The sequence below is a fragment of the Lytechinus variegatus genome, chromosome 14 (assembly GCF_018143015.1).
Source record: "Lytechinus variegatus isolate NC3 chromosome 14, Lvar_3.0, whole genome shotgun sequence".
In the NCBI taxonomy this organism is placed as follows: Eukaryota; Metazoa; Echinodermata; class Echinoidea; order Temnopleuroida; family Toxopneustidae; genus Lytechinus; species Lytechinus variegatus.
In genome coordinates, this window is record NC_054753.1 from 22834177 (window position 1) to 22852743 (window position 18567).

The window sequence follows — 18567 nt, forward strand, 5'->3', positions numbered from 1 at the left end:
TAGATGAGGGTCGTTAGTCATAATAGTAGATGGGGTTCGCCAGTCATAATAATGGATGAGGGTCGCCAGTCATAATACTAGAAGGGGTTCGCCAGTCATAATGGCAGATGAGGGTCGCCAGTCATAATAGTAAAAGGGGTTCGCCAGTCATAATGGTAGATGAGGGTCGCTCGTCATAATAGTAGCTGGGGTTCGCCAGTCATAATGGTAGATGAGGGTCGCTATTCATAATAGTAGAAAGGGTTCGCCAATCATAATAATGGATGAGGGTCGCCAGTCATAATAGTAGAAGGGGTTCGCCAGTCATAATGGTAGATGAGGGTCGTTAGTCATAATAGTAGATGGGGTTCGCCAGTCATAATAATGGATGAGGGTCGCCAGTCATAATATTAGAAGGGGTTCGCCAGTCATAATGGCAGATGAGGGTCGATAGTTATAATAGTAGATGGGGTTCGCCAGTCATAATAATAGATGAGGGTCGCCAGTCATAATATTAGAAGGGGTTCGCCAGTCATAATGGCAGATGAGGGTCGCTAGTCATAACAGTAGATGGGGTTCGCCAGTCATAATAATAGATGAGGGTCGCCAGTCATAATATTAGAAGGGGTTCGCCAGTCATAATGGCAGATGAGGGTCGCTAGTCATAACAGTAGATGGGGTTCGCCAGTCATAATAGTGGATGAGGGTCGCTATTCATAATAGTAAAAAAGGGTTCGCCAGTTATAATAATGGATGAGGGTCGCCAGTCATAATATTAAAAGGGGTTCGTTAGTCATAATGGTAGATGAGGGTCGCTATTCATAATAGTAGAAAGGGTTCGCCAGTCATAATAATGGATGAGGGTCGCCAGTCATAATAGTAGAAGGGGTTCGCCAGTCATAATGGTAGATGAGGGTCGTTAGTCATAATAGTAGATGGGGTTCGCCAGTCATAATAATGGATGAGGGTCGCCAGTCATAATATTAGAAGGGGTTCGCCAGTCATAATGGCAGATGAGGGTCGCTAGTCATAATAGTAGATGGGGTTCGCCAGTCATAATAGTGGATGAGGGTCGCTATTCATAATAGTAAAAAAGGGTTCGCCAGTTATAATAATGGATGAGGGTCGCCAGTCATAATATTAAAAGGGGTTCGCTAGTCATAATGGTAGATGAGGGTCGCTATTCATAATAGTAGAAAGGGTTCGCCAGTCATAATAATGGATGAGGGTCGCCAGTCATAATAGTAGAAGGGGTTCGCCAGTCATAATGGTAGATCAGGGTCGTTAGTCATAATAGTAGATGGGGTTCGCCAGTCATAATAATGGATGAGGGTCGCCAGTCATAATATTAGAAGGGGTTCGCCAGTCATAATGGCAGATGAGGGTCGCTAGTCATAATAGTAGATGGGGTTCGCCAGTCATAATAATAGATGAGGGTCGCCAGTCATAATATTAGAAGGGGTTCGCCAGTCATAATGGCAGATGAGGGTCGCTAGTCGTAATAGTAGATGGGGTTCGCAAGTCGTAATAATAGATGAGGGTCGCCAGTCATAATATTAGAAGGGGTTCGCCTGACATAATGGCAGATGAGGGTCGCTAGTCATAATAGTAGATGGGGTTCGCCAGTCATAATAGTGGATGAGGGTCGCTATTCATAATAGTAGAAAGGATTCGCCAGTCATAATAATGGATGAGGGTCGCCAGTCATAATATTAAAAGGGGTTCGCCAGTCATAATGGTAGATGAGGGTTTCTCGTCATAATAGTAGCTGGGGTTCGCCAGTCATAATAATGGATGAGGGTCGCCATTCATAATCAAACAAGAGGGTCGCTAGTCATAATAAAGGAAGAGGGTCGCCAGTCATAAGGAGGAAAAGGGTTCGTTGATCATAAGGGTCGCCATTCATAATAGTGGATGAGGGTCACCAGTCATAATAGTAGAAGGGGTTCGCCAGTCATAATGGTAGATGAGGGTCGCTATTCATAATAGTAGAAATGGTTCGCCAGTCATAATAATGGATGAGGGTCTCTAGTCATAATATTAGAAGGGGTTCGCCAGTCATAATGGCAGATGAGGGTCGATACTCATAATAGTAGAAGGGGTTCGCCAGTCATAATAGTGGATGAGGGTCGCTATTCATAATAATAGAAAGGGTTCGCCAGTCATAATAATGGATGAGGGTCGCCAGTCATAATATTAGAAGGGGTTCGCCAGTCATAATGGCAGATGAGGGTCGCTAGTCATAATAGTAGAAGGGGTTCGCCAGTCATAATGGTAGATGAGGGTCGTTAGTCATAATAGTAGATGGGGTTCGCCAGTCATAATAATGGATGAGGGTCGCCAGTCATAATAGTAGAAGGGGTTCGCCAGTCATAATGGTAGATGAGGGTCGTTAGTCATAATAGTAGATGGGGTTCGCCAGTCATAATAATGGATGAGGGTCGCCAGTCATAATATTAGAAGGGGTTCGCCAGTCATAATGGCAGATGAGGGTCGCTAGTTATAATAGTAGATGGGGTTCGCCAGTCATAATAATAGATGAGGGTCGCCAGTCATAATATTAGAAGGGGTTCGCCAGTCATAATGGCAGATGAGGGTCGCTAGTCATAACAGTAGATGGGGTTCGCCAGTCATAATAATAGATGAGGGTCGCCAGTCATAATATTAGAAGGGGTTCGCCAGTCATAATGGCAGATGAGGGTCGCTAGTCATAATAGTAGATGGGGTTCGCCAGTCATAATGGTAGATGAGGGTCGCTATTCATAATAGTAGAACGGGTTCGCCAGTCATAATAATGGATGAGGGTCGCCAGTCATAATAGTAGAAGGGGTTCGCCAGTCATAATGGTAGATGAGGGTCGTTAGTCATAATAGTAGATGGGGTTCGCCAGTCATAATAATAGATGAGGGTCGCCAGTCATAATATTAGAAGGGGTTCGCCAGTCATAATGGCAGATGAGGGTCGCTAGTCATAATAGTAGATGGGGTTCGCCAGTCATAATAGTGGATGAGGGTCGCTATTCATAATAGTAAAAAAGGGTTCGCCAGTTATAATAATGGATGAGGGTCGCCAGTCATAATATTAAAAGGGGTTCGCTAGTCATAATGGTAGATGAGGGTCGCTATTCATAATAGTAGAAAGGGTTCGCCAGTCATAATAATGGATGAGGGTCGCCAGTCATAATAGTAGAAGGGGTTCGCCAGTCATAATGGTAGATGAAGGTCGTTAGTCATAATAGTAGATGGGGTTCGCCAGTCATAATAATGGATGAGGGTCGCCAGTCATAATATTAGAAGGGGTTCGCCAGTCATAATGGCAGATGAGGGTCGCTAGTCATAATAGTAGATGGGGTTCGCCAGTCATAATAATAGATGAGGGTCGCCAGTCATAATATTAGAAGGGGTTCGCCAGTCATAATGGCAGATGAGGGTCGCTAGTCGTAATAGTAGATGGGGTTCGCAAGTCGTAATAATAGATGAGGGTCGCCAGTCATAATATTAGAAGGGGTTCGCCTGACATAATGGCAGATGAGGGTCGCTAGTCATAATAGTAGATGGGGTTTGCCAGTCATAATAGTGGATGAGGGTCGCTATTCATAATAGTAGAAAGGATTCGCCAGTCATAATAATGGATGAGGGTCGCCAGTCATAATATTAAAAGGGGTTCGCCAGTCATAATGGTAGATGAGGGTCGCTCGTCATAATAGTAGCTGGGGTTCGCCAGTCATAATAATGGATGAGGGTCGCCATTCATAATCAAACAAGAGGGTCGCTAGTCATAATAAAGGAAGAGGGTCGCCAGTCATAAGGAGGAAAAGGGTTCGTTGATCATAAGGGTCGCCATTCATAATAGTGGATGAGGGTCACCAGTCATAATAGTAGAAGGGGTTCGCCAGTCATAATGGTAGATGAGGGTCGCTATTCATAATAGTAGAAATGGTTCGCCAGTCATAATAATGGATGAGGGTCTCTAGTCATAATATTAGAAGGGGTTCGCCAGTCATAATGGCAGATGAGGGTCGCTACTCATAATAGTAGAAGGGGTTCGCCAGTCATAATAGTGGATGAGGGTCGCTATTCATAATAATAGAAAGGGTTCGCCAGTCATAATAATGGATGAGGGTCGCCAGTCATAATATTAGAAGGGGTTCGCCAGTCATAATGGCAGATGAGGGTCGGTAGTCATAATAGTAGAAGGGGTTCGCCAGTCATAATGGTAGATGAGGGCCGTTAGTCATAATAGTAGATGGGGTTCGCCAGTCATAATAATGGATGAGGGTCGCCAGTCATAATAGTAGAAGGGGTTCGCCAGTCATAATGGTAGATGAGGGTCGTTAGTCATAATAGTAGATGGGGTTCGCCAGTCATAATAATGGATGAGGGTCGCCAGTCATAATATTAGAAGGGGTTCGCCAGTCATAATGGCAGATGAGGGTCGCTAGTCATAATAGTAGATGGGGTTCGCCAGTCATAATAATAGATGAGGGTCGCCAGTCATAATATTAGAAGGGGTTCGCCAGTCATAATGGCAGATGAGGGTCGCTAGTCATAATAGTAGATGGGGTTCGCCAGTCATAATAGTGGATGAGGGTCGCTATTCTTAATAGTAGAAAGGGTTCGCCAGTCATAATAATGGATGAGGGTCGCCAGTCATAATATTAAAAGGGGTTCGCCAGTCATAATGGTAGAAGAGGGTCGCTAGTCATAATAGTAGATGGGGTTCGCCAGTCATAATGGTAGATAAGGGTCGCTATTCATAATAGTAGAAAGGGTTCGCTAGTCATAATAATAGATGAGGGTCGCCAGTCATAATAGTTGAAGGGGTACGCCAGTCATAATGGTAGATGAGGGTCGCTATTCATAATAATAGAAAGGGTTCGTCAGTCATAATAATGGATGAGGGTCGCCAGTCATAATAGTAGAAGGGGTTCGCCAGTCATAATGGTAGATGAGGGTCGCTAGTCATAATAGTAGATGGGGTTCGCCAGTCATAATGGTGGATAAGGGTCGCTATTCATAATAGTAGAAAGGGTTCGCCAGTCATAATAATGGTCGCCAGTCATAATAGGAGAAAGGGTTCGCCAGTCATAATGGTAGATGAGGGTCGCTAGTCATAATAGTAGATGGGGTTCGCCAGTCATAATAATGGATGAGGGTCGCCAGTCATAATAGTACATTGTAAAAAATAAGGTGCTAATTTAGCGCTTACAGTGATTGTATAGTGATTGCACTGGGAGTGTTGGTTTTCTAGTTTAAATTTGAACTAGAAAATCAGCACTAGTAGTACAGTCACTATACAAGCACTGTAAGTGCTGAATTAGCAATTAATTTTTACAGTGTAGTAGGGGTTTGCTAGTCATAATAGTAGATGAGGGTCGCAAGTCTTATTAGTAGAAGAGGGTCGCTAACCATGATAGTGGAAGGGGTTCGCCTGTCAGTAGAAGGGAACTTTGCTACATAATAGCTGAGGTGGGCGCAAAGCGTGAGAACACAAAAAAATGTGATTTTCAAGCCTAATATGTATTATATTGTAGTTCAAAAAGGGTATTTAATTTCGAATAAGAGCACATTTTTATTTTGAAAAATGGGATTTTTTTTAAATCATAACCAGCAGGAGCTATTAAAAATGACACCCTTTAGAAAGATAAATTATCTCATGTTATTGACATTACTTTTGAAAAAAGAGCACATTTCATTTTGCCAAAAGGCTTTTTCCTTTTGAAAAAGGGCATTTTTTTTTACCTACGGCGATTTTTTTTTCATCATAACCAGCAGAAGTTGTTAGAAATGACACCCTCCCCTAAAAAAAAATCAAATTATCTTTAGGCGAAAAGGTGTAGATTGTGAATGATTCCAATAACAAGGAAATCTTCTTTGAATATATGCATTTAAGATAGTGTTGACCTAAACCTGTACCACAGTATTTTCTAAAAGCCTTTTTTTTTAATAGAGGTTTTTTTTTAAGAAAAATGTCTTTTCTATCTATATTATACTTTTTTTTAGTTGATGTTGAATATGATATGAGCATGAAATTATTCCTTCATATTATATATTTCATTTTTTGAAAAGGAAAAAAAACAAATATTCATTGTTTACAGGACACTCATTTTGTAAAGGATTTGGAAGAAAGCATCTTAAAGGAGTGGGAGGAAGGTTTTTTTCTCATATATATCATCTAATGCAATGCTATATTATTTGATAAAAACATACAACTTGTTATTAAGAGAGTAAAATGCGACACTGATGGAAAGTATGTTCCTTATTTCATTGATTTCATTGTATGGGCAAAATGACCCTAAATTTTTTAGATGTATTGAAAGTATCTTATTGGACTATGATGATCCTCATAAAATCCTATGTGGTGATTGGAACCTGGTCCAAAGTTTTGAGTCAGTGAGTTAATTTAGTTGATCCATGGCGTCAGTTAAATCCAAATCCAAAATGTTATACTTGGAGACAGCCCACACCATTGAAGCAAAGTAGAAAACATTATTTTTTTGATATCTTCAGATATTATTTCTTTGGTTAGAAAATGTGATATTTTTATTTTTTTATTTTTTTTTTTTTTTAAACAAGTGCACACCTAGTTACCAATAATGCATACAGCATTTCCATTTATTTGAAAGCAGGATAAAAGAGCATTGTAGATTAAATGCCTTGCTCACGGGCATAGCTGCTGCGGCCGGGGATCGAACCCCGGACTTTCCATGTATAGCCAGGCGCCTTAGACCACTCGGCCACGGCACCTCCACGATATCCTAAATATTGATTTAGGATATCGTACCGATCACACAATGATCAGTTTAGAGATTGTGTTAGCTAAATGTTTTTACAGTATCTTGATATTGTCTTCATGGTAAAGCTTTTGAAACTGTTAGAAAAGAGAAACTCAGATTTATTATTGATTATCAGTTGTTTTTTTATACACTGTTCATAGGCGGATCTAGGGGGTCCGAGGGGCCCACCCCCCCCCCCATTGGCGGAGCAAAAATATTAAAAGGGGGGAAGAAAGAAAGAAAGAAAGAGAGAAAAAAAAGAAAAAGAAGGGAAAAGAGAGGAGAAAAAAAGAAGGGGAAACACAAGAAGAGGAAGACGAGTGAATAAAATAAGATGAGGGGAAGCCTAGGAAAATGATTTTTAAAATCCTTAATGTCACTATAAAAAAAAATCTCTTGCGCTTCTCGCTTGCATTGCATGTAAGGTGATTTACATATCAATATGGAGATTGAAATATTAAAATTTGAAGTCAACATAGAAAACATATTTCAGCTCAGAAATCGTACTTTCATTATTTTGTTTGATTTACAAAGTGATTTTTAAAAAGTGCTCAGCAAAACTTTTTGTTTTATGGTCTGAATTTTTAAAAATTTCGGCTCGCGATTATAGCTCGCATTGATTGTTGAAAATCTATCAACTCATGCATCTTCTTCATAAATCATAAATACAAAAGTGCTTTAAATGTATAGTTTTCAGGTCATAATATTAATAGATTTCACGCTCTCACATTAGGCTTATTAGGTTAATAAATAAGATATTAATTTAAGAATCAAATTGTCCCTTTTTTTCTTATAGTCATAATTTTCATATGATGACACAATGCTCTTGGAATGTCCTGGTCCTATGTCAAAACTCAAAGTAATAATAATGAAACTTTTGAATGAAATTAAAATAATGAAACTCTTTTTTTTAAATCTCATCCATATCCACCTCACAATTTTTCCTACAAAGTGCTTGAAATACAGAGCTTAAATTGACCCTTTTCAGATCGGAATATCAAATGTTTTAAGCTCGCGCTTCGCGCTCACACTTTATCGATTTTAACGATGACAAAAGGTATTTAGAATGCCCACTCAGATTCTAGGTCTAAATCTGAAACACGCGCGCGTTTATTCAGATACGCAGCTTGTTCTCTGTATAAATCATTATCCAGTTTTATTCCACAATATAAAAAAAATTGTGCTCGCGCTTTGCGCTCAATGTAGAAAGATATCCAATTACTCATCCTTTTCATGATTTACAAAACATGAATGGAGTGTCCCGTTTTTAGGTGTAAACAGCGGCGTAACAGGGGTCGGTGGCCAAGGGGAGGGGGGGGGGGGCAAGAGACAAAAATTTCCCGGTCATATCATGGAATAAACAGGCGCAATGGTGTAATTAGGCGACGATTTCGAAAGGGCAAGACATTGTGTATCAGGCAGAATTTATCTTTTAACCCTATCTAGGCCGGGGTATTTTGGGAGTTCCTATGGCCGGGGGGGGGGGCCTCCCAGGCCCCCCCCCCTAAGATCTCGGCCGTCGACCGCGCGATCGCGCCGAAAATTGGCACGCGGGTTGCCTGGGGCATAATCTACAAGATTGTATAGTAATTTATTTCATGCGAATCGCTATTAAGTGATTATGCTAATTTATGCGTAATTAGTATGCGAAATCATACTTTTCCCTCTAACTCCCTAAATAAAGCTCTAAATGTACTAATTTTTGGTATAGAAACTCTTTGTGGTGTCCTTAGCAAGCGTACATGAAAAAAATTGTGATATCAAATCATTTTCTTATGTATTATATTGTTTTTTGCAATTTCTTATGTATTTCTTTGTTTTTTGGGCCTTTTGTTTTTCATTGTTTTTTCAATGAAATTTGTTGGGGACTCTTCTGTGATCATTAAAAGCATAAAATGAATACATTTAGACTAGAAAAACAATAAATAATCATACATTTATGAATTTTGGTTGAAAACACAATTTGCATTGACTTTGTACACGAAATCACGTTTTTGAGCAATTTTCGGTCTGACATGCACTTACATAATGTTGCGTAATTTCGGAACCACGTACCCGGGTGATGCAAAATTGGTCTCAAAAGTTGTGCAAGACTTGAAAGTAAAAAGTCAGCGAGCGGTGCGGTCAAAAAATTTCGCACGGCGAAAATATCGCGCGATTCGTTGAGGGGGGGGGCCTCCGAGGCCCCCCCCCCCCGGCCTAGATAGGGTTAAAAAAAAGTTGCGAGAGAGCGATGCGAGCGAGCAAAAATTTTGACATTTTTAATTCAAAAATCCAATTTTGTGATAGATTTTGACATGATATCCAGAGAATATATTTCACTCTTCTCTCTTTCCATCCCTTTTTTGTGATCTGTACGCCACTGTTAACAGGATTATTTGCGGCAGTAGCGTGCAGAGTAAAGAAAACCAAAATCAAGGGGCGCAGTATGGCGCATGTGCTAAAAAAGCTGCTTAATATAAGTCCCGAGCGAGCGAAGCGAGAAAAAAATCACCTTTTCATGAGAATCTAAATTTGAGATATCTTTTTTTACATGGTAAAACTTTTGGGGACCATGGCCCAACCCTTCCATACTCATATACGGCAGTGCTATGCGTTTGGGGTCTGGGGCGTAGCCCCCGGAACTTCTTGATATCAAAGCCATTTAAACCTCGCAGATTGCCGCTATTTAATCAAATTGCGGGTATATACAGAATATAGCTTTTACACAACACATTTATTCAACCCAGTTGAACCAAATATTTTGAGGGGGCAAAACATAGCAATGTGGGGGGAAGTCGCCAGCGAGCAAGCGAGCTGGAAAAAAATGCCTATTGAAATTAAATTCTAATTATGTGATAGATTTCTCCATTATATTCAGCAAATAACACATTTAATTGTTTCCATTCATTTCATTATACGTTGTCTCCCATAAATTCTTTAATTTCCTCTTGGGAGTTGAACCAAGACCCCCCCTGCGCCTGTACGCCAGTGATTGAAAGTAAAGCTTAATGTAGGAAGGGTCCCTAAAGGGGGGGGGCGTAATAGAGCCATTTGAAGGTCATAGATGAAGAGCCCCTACTGCTTGGGGTCTGGGGCAAAGCCCCGGTAGCTTTTTTTGCATAAAATTTAGCAAGCTAATAGCACAATGTTGTATGCAGTTCCTCTTTCTTCTCGCTCTTTATTTTCTATCCTCGTCAGCCCGGTCGTGTTATTAAGTTTTTATTTCTTGTCCCTTTTCTTTATTTTCCAATTTAGCTTTTGACTAATTCCATTCTACCTTCATTTCCCGCTATTGTTTGCCATCTTTTAATTTATTTCCCATCATGCTATTGCACTATATAGGTCTATTTCAGAATGATTTGTTCTTTCTCAAATGTTTTTCTTTCGTTCTTCCCGCTTTCCTTCCTTTTCCATTTCAAAAAATATATTTTTCCTTGTTTTCTTTTTAATATATTATATTAACAATTTCTGCTCGCGCTTTGCGCTCGCTATATTAAAGGAAACCAAAACCCAAGAAGAAAAGCAATTTCACTTGAAAGAGTAAAATGAAAGGATCAATTTAAAAAAAGTTTCATCAAAATCGGTTATGAAATAAGCAAGTTATGGGAGTTTGAAAACTCTTGTTGTACTTTCTAAGGGCATCCTTAAATTGGCAAACGTGCTTCAATATGGCTGATTTTGTGGACAACTCTCCATTTGTTTTGTACACAAATTTTCAGATTTTCCTCATTATCTTTCAAGTTGCATCTTGCCTCCTTCTGAGCACAACATATGTCATGGGAAAATATAATCCACACAATATATGTCAAGGTCAGGAGGTGATAATGTGAAATATGTAAAATAAAGGGGAAAATCTGAAAATATGTGTACAAAACAAATGGAGAGTTGTCCACAAAATCAGCCATTCAGTCAACTCTGCTCGCGCTTCACGTTCGTAGTAGTTATTTGCATGCACATCTTTTTCAGAAAAAATACAAAGGATTTCCAAAAAATTAGCTCGCGCTTCGCGCTCACATTATATAAATAAAGATGATATTGTCTATAAATGTTCATTCATAGGAATAAAGCTAAGAAGTGAGTATTAGGATTACCCCTTCAAAGAAACCAAAAATTATCTTCGAGTGGCCGATCGGGGAAAATATGTCTGAAAAAAATTCCGCCCCCCCCCCCTATTCAACATTTGTTGAATTGATTCATGATAATGGTACAGTATTGCAAGAACAAACAGACATCTTAAGAGAAATTGGGTCATATAATGAACAGTTATATAAATATAAATATCATGGAAATAGTGATGCTGAAGAACTTTTTTTTATCTTATTAGAGAAGAGAGTTTCCATAGTCTTACAGAGGAAAACGATTCTTCTTTAGGAGAAATATCTTACAGTGAAGTTGATTTTGCATTAAAAAAATATGAAAAATAATAAGCCTCCTGGACGAGATGGATTTACAACTGATTTTTTTAAAGCATTCTTTCAGGACTTAGGTATATTCTTGGTACGAAGTATGAATTTTGCTTATATTTCTGGAAAATTATCCATCTCACAAACAATAATGGCTTGATAACATTAATTCCTTAAGGTGACAAAGTAAGACATTTCATCAAAAATTGGAGATCAGTTTCATTGTTGAATGTTGTTTGTAAACTGTTGTAAAGTTGTATTGCTCACAGACTTTAAAAAGTATTACCATATAATTATTCATGTTAATCAATCAGGATTCTTGTCTGGACGATTTATTGGTGAAAATAGGAAAATTTTGTATTATTTAATTGTGTATATGGAGAAGAAACATATTCCTGATTTCTGATTTTTCATGATTTTTTGTTTAAAACGCTTTCCATTTTTAAATTTGGCAAATCTTTCATGACATGAATAAAAATACTTGATCAGAATGCATTTTCTAGTGTTATAGTCAATGGGCAAATGACATTAAGATTCGTTTTTGTTAAGCGCTAGAAGTCTTGGGTTGTTAATTCGAAATTCACACTCTGCCAAACGAATTTATGTTGGCTTAAAAGAATACAAAGTTCTTTAAAATGCGGATGACACAGTTTATTTCTCAATGGTGCAGCTGCCAGTTTCTGTAATGTACTAAATATTTTGGATTCATTTGCTAAATGTAGTGGGTTGAAGGTCAATACGCAAAATCTACCATATACCTCAGCTACCATTTTGACTGGCGAACCCCTTCTACTATTATGAAAATCGACCCCCATCTACTATTATGACTGGCGAACCCTTTCTTCTATTATGACTGGCGACCCCAATCCATTATTATGATTGGCGAACCCTTTCTACTATTATGAATAGCGACCCTCATCTACCATTATGACTGGCGAACCCTTCTACTGTTGACTGGCGAACCCCTTTTAGTATTATGACTGGTGACCCTCATCCATTATTATGACTGGCGAACCCTTTCTGCTATTATGAATAGCGACCCTCATCTACCATTATGACTGGCGAACCCCTTCTACTTTTATGAATAGCGACCCTAATCTACCATTATGACTGGCGAACCCCTTCTACTTTTATGACGGGCGAACCCCTTTTAGTATTTTGACTGGCGACCCTCATCCATTTTTATGACTGGCGAACCCATTCTCCTATTATGACCGGCGACCCTCATTCATTATTATGACTTCCGAACCCTTTCTACTATTATTAATAGCGACTCTCATCTACCATTATGACTGGCGAACCCCTTTTATTATTATGACTGGCGACCCTGATCTATTATTATGACTGGCGAACCCTTTCTACTATTATGAATAGCGACCCTCATCTACCATTATGACTGGCGAACCCCTTCTACTGTTATGACTGGCGAACCCCTTTTAGTATTATGACTGGTGACCCTCATCCATTATTATGACTGGCGAACCCTTTCTGCTATTATAAATAGCGACAGTCATCTACCATTATGACTGGCGAACCCCTTCTACTTTTATGAATAGCGACCTTAATCTACCATTATGACTGGCGAACCCCTTCTACTTTTATGACGGGCGAACCCCTTTTAGTATTTTGACTGGCGACCCTCATCCATTATTATGACTGGCGACCCTCATCCATTATTATGACTGGCGAACCCTTTCTACTATTATGAATAGCGACCCCTATCTACCATTATGACTTGCGAACCCCTTCTACCATTATGACTGGCGAACCCCTTCTACTTTTATGACTGGCGAACCCTTTCTACTATTATGAATAGCGACCCCCATCTACCATTATGACTGGCGAACCCCTTCTACTTTTATGACGGGCGAACCCCTTTTAGTATTTTGACTGGCGACCCTCATCCATTATTATGACTGGCGACCCTCATCCATTATTATGACTGGCGAACCCTTTCTACTATTATGAATAGCGACCCCTATCTACCATTATGACTTGCGAACCCCTTCTACTTTTATGACTGGCGAACCCTTTCTACTATTATGAATAGCGACCCCCATCTACCATTATGACTTGCGAACCCCTTCTACCATTATGACTGGCGAACCCCTTCTACTTTTATGACTGGCGAACCCTTTTTAGTATTATGACTGGCGACCCTCATCCATTATTATGACTGGCGAACCCTTTCTCCTATTATGACTGGCGACCCTCATTCCTTATTATGACTGGCGAACCCTTTCTACTATTATGAATAGCGACCCTCATCTACCATTATGACTGGCGAACCCCTTCTACTATTATGAATAGCGACCCTCATCTACCATTATGACTGGCGAACCCCTTCTACTATTATGAATAGCGACCCTCATCTACCATTATGACTTGCGAACCCCTTCTACTATTATGACTGGCGAACCCCTTTTAGTATTATAACTGGCGACCCTCATCCATTATTATGACTGGCGAACCCTTTCTCCTATTATGACTGGCGACCCTCATCCATTATTATGACTGGCGACCCTCATTCCTTATTATGACTGGCGAACCCTTTCTACTATTATGAATAGCGACCCTCATCTACCATTATGACTGGCGAACCCCTTCTACTATTATGAATAGCGACCCTCATCTACCATTATGACTGGCGAACCCCTTCTACTATTATGAATAGCGACCCTCATCTACCATTATGACTGGCGAACCCCTTCTACTTTTATGTCTGGCGAACCCCTTTTAGTATTATGACTGGCGACCCTCATCCATTATTATGACTGGCGAACCCTTTCTCCTATTATGACTGGCGACCCTCATCCATTATTATGACTGGCGAACCCTTTCTACTATTATGAATAGCGACCCTCATCAACCATTATGACTTGCGAACCCCTTCTACTATTATGACTAGCGAACCCCTTTTAGTATTATGACTGGCGACCCTCATCCATTATTATGACTGGCGAACCCTTTCTCCTATTATGACTGGCGACCCTCATCCATTATTATGACTGGCGACCCTCATCCATTATTATGACTGGCGAACCCTTTCTACTATTATGAATAGCGACCCCTATCTACCATTATGACTTGCGAACCCCTTCTACCATTATGACTGGCGAACCCCTTCTACTTTTATGACTGGCGAACCCTTTTTAGTATTATGACTGGCGACCCTCATCCATTATTATGACTGGCGAACCCTTTCTCCTATTATGACTGGCGACCCTCATTCCTTATTATGACTGGCGAACCCTTTCTACTATTATGAATAGCGACCCTCATCTACCATTATGACTGGCGAACCCCTTCTACTATTATGAATAGCGACCCTCATCTACCATTATGACTGGCGAACCCCTTCTACTATTATGAATAGCGACCCTCATCTACCATTATGACTTGCGAACCCCTTCTACTATTATGACTGGCAAACCCCTTTTAGTATTATAACTGGCGACCCTCATCCATTATTATGACTGGCGAACCCTTTCTCCTATTATGACTGGCGACCCTCATCCATTATTATGACTGGCGACCCTCATTCCTTATTATGACTGGCGAACCCTTTCTACTATTATGAATAGCGACCCTCATCTACCATTATGACTGGCGAACCCCTTCTACTATTATGAATAGCGACCCTCATCTACCATTATGACTGGCGAACCCTTTCTACTATTATGAATAGCGACCCTCATCTACCATTATGACTGGCGAACCCCTTCTACTATTATGAATGGCGACCCTCATCTACCATTATGACTGGCGAACCCCTTCTACTTTTATGTCTGGCGAACCCCTTTTAGTATTATGACTGGCGACCCTCATCCATTATTATGACTGGCGAACCCTTTCTCCTATTATGACTGGCGACCCTCATCCATTATTATGACTGGCGAACCCTTTCTACTATTATGAATAGCGACCCTCATCTACCATTATGACTTGCGAACCCTTCTACTATTATGACTAGCGAACCCCTTTTAGTATTATGACTGGCGACCCTCATCCATTATTATGACTGGCGAACCCTTTCTCCTATTATGACTGGCGACCCTCATCCATTATTATGACTGGCGACCCTCATCCATTATTATGACTGGCGAACCCTTTCTACTATTATGAATAGCGACCCCCATCTACCATTATGACTTGCGAACCCCTTCTACCATTATGACTGGCGAACCCCTTCTACTTTTATGACTGGCGAACCCTTTTTAGTATTATGACTGGCGACCCTCATCCATTATTATGACTGGCGAACCCTTTCTCCTATTATGACTGGCGACCCTCATTCCTTATTATGACTGGCGAACCCTTTCTACTATTATGAATAGCGACCCTCATCTACCATTATGACTGGCGAACCCCTTCTACTATTATGAATAGCGACCCTCATCTACCATTATGACTGGCGAACCCCTTCTACTATTATGACTGGCGAACCCCTTCTACTATTATGAATAGCGACTCTCATCTACCATTATGACTGGCGAACCCCTTTTACTATTATGACTGGCGACCCTGATCTATTATTATGACTGGCGAACCCTTTCTACTATTATGAATAGCGACCCTCATCTACCATTATGACTGGCGAACCCCTTCTACTATTATGAATAGCGACCCTCATCTACCATTATGACTGGCGAACCCCTTCTACTATTATGAATAGCGACCCTCATCTACCATTATGACTGGCGAACCCCTTCTACTATTATGAATAGCGACCCTCATCTACCATTATGACTGGCGAACCCCTTCTACTTTTATGATTGGCGAACCCCTTTTAGTATTATGACTGGCGACCCTCATCCATTATTATGACTGGCGAACCCTTTCTCCTATTATGACTGGCGACCCTCATCCGTTATTATGACTGGCGACCCTCATCCATTATTATGACTGACGAACCCTTTCTCCTATTATGACTGGCGACCCTCATCTACCATTATGACTGGCGAACCCCTTCTACTATTATGAATAGCGACCCTCATCTACCATTATGACTGGCGAACCCCTTCTACTATTATGAATAGCGACCCTCATCTACCATTATGACTGGCGAACCCCTTCTACTTTTATGACTGGCGAACCCCTTTTATTATTATGACTGGCGACCCTCATCCATTATTATGACTGGCGACCCTCATCCATTATTATGACTGGCGAACCCTTTCTACTATTATGAATAGCGACCCTCATCTACCATTATGACTTGCGAACCCCTTCTACAATTATGACTGGCGAACCCCTTTTATTATTATGACTGGCGACCCTCATGTATTATTATGACTGACGAACCCCTTCTACTATTATGACTGGCGACCCTCATCACCTATTATGACTGGCGACCCTTATGATTAATGTAGCCTCTTCCTTTTTATGACTAGCGACCCTTATCTAGTATTATGAATACCGACCCTCGTTGTTGATTATGACTAGCGATCCTTATGATCAATTACCCTTATGGTCCATTATGAATAGCGACCCTTATCTTGCATTATGAAAATCGGACCTTATGACCCATGGTCCTTATGACCTTATGACTAGCGACCCCTTTTGCCTATTATGACTAGCGAGCTTTTGGGTATAGGATTTTACACGTTATGACTAGCGGTCCTTATGACCAGTCAGTATTATGACTTATGGTCCTTATGACTGACGGGCTTATCCCACCAGGAGGTGCATGCAATGTCAGATACAGACAACGGGTAAAATGAGTGAGGATGGGGTGACTTATGGACACTCATGGTGAATTTCGTTTTCAGTTCTTCCATTTCACTTTGTTTTTCAATTTTGTGAACATAGATTCATACAAAATCAGTTTGCATGAATATGTTCTAAGAAGGCATAAGCAAGCAAAACACTTGTGTGTGGCGAAGTTACGCCAGCCCTGTAGACATTTAAAAAATATACAAATACAAGCAACAAACTTGAAGCTTGCCATACAAAGAAATAAAGAAAAGGTAATGTTATTTTTTTATACACATTTGGCCCAATATCATTCTTGATCCCGATGGTCATTAATTCATCAACATCGTTAGTGATGTCCTGGTAGGCATTTTTTTCAATATTGAATCATCTATATTCCTTCCTTTCGACTTATACAACAGAAAATAATATTACATGAAATTATAATCCATTTAAAACAATGAAAACATAGTAAACAAAATAAATCTAAACACAGCAAAACAATCTGTTATCAAATGAGACAAATTTGTTACGTTTAGCAGAGCGATGAAAGTTCGACATTGCTTTGAAAATTTTAAATGATAATGCGCCATTTTCCTTTGTTGGAATATATATACACAGCAAAAACTGTGGTGTACATAGAGGACCACACCAGTTATTTTACACCGGTGTTAAATTGGTGGTGTTAGTTTTACACCTATAGGTGTTATTACAACACCTTTTGTTGTTACATTTACACTCTCTGGCATGTCTGGTGTTATGTTTGTTAAGTTTAATCTCTAGGGTCTAATTTTAACATCTCAGGGTGTGGTCCTCTATTAACACCAATTGGTGTAAGTTTTAACACCGCAGTTTTTACAGTGTATAAATAACATTTTGCACATCACAAAATTCATGACAACTTACCAAAAACACATCGACTGGTTTACTGATTTGAATATGTTTATGTTCTTCAAACAAGACTGTCTTTCCTCCTATCAATCCTTCGTGCAGTCTTATCACGGGCTGGCTAAAAATCTCCAGAGAGAAAAACACTAAAACAATAAAAGCACATATCACCGTCTTCTCAGCAATTTCCATTATGCTATGAAAATAAATAAACACATTCTGTATGGGAAGAGATTGATGTGCAATGGATGTACAGTAGACCTCATACTGACTAGGCATATAACAACTTTATGTGCGTCATGAGCGCGGCGGACAAAATCTAATTTCTGCGTTTTCAGTAGCAAAGGGCGGGGGGGGGGGAGAGGGCGACGCAGTGGCGTACCTAGGATTTCCCAGGGGGGGGGGCAAAACCGTCCGCCAAATAAATATAAAAATTTGACAAGCAAAAAAAAGTCTTCAATCACAAATAAAGGATATTGTACCAGAAAAAAAGTGACAAGCAAAAAAAAGGAAAAAAGGTCTTCAATCACAAATAAAGGATATTGTACCAGAAAAAAAGTGACAAGCAAAAAAAAAGAAAAAAGGTCTTCAATCACAAATAAAGGATATTGTACCAGAAAAAAGTGAGAAGCCAAAAAAGGTCTTCAAGCTTGTCAGTGGGGGGGGGGGGCAAAAAAGGTCTTTCAAGCTCGTCAGGTACGCTAGTGGAGTGACGCCAAGGTAATGGAAGCTGAGAAGCGGGGAGGGGGTGTTAAGACGACATTGGTAAATCTAGGGGCGGGCATGGGCTATGCCCCGGCCAAAATCTTTCAAATTCACTTTAGAATATGTCAAAGTGCTCCCGTG